This window comes from Salvelinus fontinalis, chromosome 38, assembly GCF_029448725.1.
Source record: "Salvelinus fontinalis isolate EN_2023a chromosome 38, ASM2944872v1, whole genome shotgun sequence".
Lineage (NCBI taxonomy): Eukaryota > Metazoa > Chordata > Actinopteri > Salmoniformes > Salmonidae > Salvelinus > Salvelinus fontinalis.
Genome location: NC_074702.1, coordinates 62,820 through 64,394, shown reverse-complemented (window position 1 = coordinate 64,394; position 1,575 = coordinate 62,820).

The window sequence follows — 1,575 nt, the reverse complement described above, 5'->3', positions numbered from 1 at the left end:
TATTCCTAACAATGGGTATACCTAACAATGGGTATTCCTAACAATGGGTATACCTAACAATGGGTATACCTAACAATGGGTATTCCTAACAATGGGCATTACTAACAATGGGCATTACTAACAATGGGCATTACTAACAATGGGCATTACTAACAATGGGCATTACTAACAATGGGCATTACTAACAATGGGCATTACTAACAATGGGCATTCATTATAATGGGCATTCATTATAATGAGTATTACTAATAATAAGTATTCATTATAATGAGTATTCATTATAATGAGTATTACTACACCACTCTGTATAAGAGTTAGAACATACAGTAGTATAAGAGGTGGTCGTACTTTTGACAAGTTAGAGGTACTGTAGATTCTCCCCCTGATCTGACTAAACAATATTGGGAAAGGAGCAGTGCCCCCCCCCCCCCCCCCCCCCCCCCCCCCCGGACCACCGCTGGGACCACCACTGGGACCACCACTGGGACCACCGCTGGGAATGGTGAAAATCTGCCGCTCCAGCCCTGTGACTCACTACAGGGAGAGGAAATGTGAAGTGTTTGGAAGTCTGTTTGTGAGTAATCGTTGTGGTTTGCTGGGTCATATCCACATCCTTGGACACTTCACTGTGCTTCTCTCACTCTCACTTTTTCCACCAGCCAGCCACCTACACACCACTTAAAGAGATTCCCTCACAGCATAGCCCTTTGATAAGGCGGAGAGTCTAACAGCAGCCTCTAGACCAGAGGGCCACATCAGGATTTTGAAATTCATTGGAAGGCCGCACAGATTTTTTCCTTCACAGATTTGTTTGTCAAAATCGTTTGTCAAAAACTTGTGGGCCAGAAAAAAAGGCAGTAGACTAATGTAGGACGTACACGGCGGACGTAAAGGTAATGGCGGACTGAACAAAGTTATGTAGAGCACCTCAAGATAAAACATAATATTCGAAATATCTGCTAAATTAGACTAAAATATTAGCACTAAATAATCTGGTGGGTGATAACCTTCAATCTGGATAATAACACAAAACAAATCCTAAGACTAGAGACATTTATCGACAAATATTACGAAAACAAGCAACACCCAAACATGACGGAGAATAAGACAGGGGAACCGAATCAAAAACGAAAACGTGACTCCTCAACCGACACGGATGATCTAATATTCTCAACACCGGCAATGGTAAAGGTCGAAACCGATCTGTTAAAATCAATAAATGACAAACTGGGTATACTTGAATTAGTTAGTAAAGATATAAAAGACTTGAAGGCAAGCCTAGAGATGAGTGATGAAAAAGCTGCGACATTGGAGAAGGAAACACACGCGCTAAAAGGGACGGTCAATAAGATTGAAACCGAAATGAATGAATTTAAAAAGGAGAACAACGTTCTGAAAGAATGCTTACTGGACATACAAACTAGATCCATGAGAGAGAATTTGGTACTTACAGGTATCCAAGAGAAAGAAGGAGAGGTTCCTGATCTTTAGTTAGAGAGTTCCTTTTTGCAGCGCTTCAGATTCCACGCGAAGTTATCCATAAGATCCAACTTGAACGTGTACACCGCCTCGCCC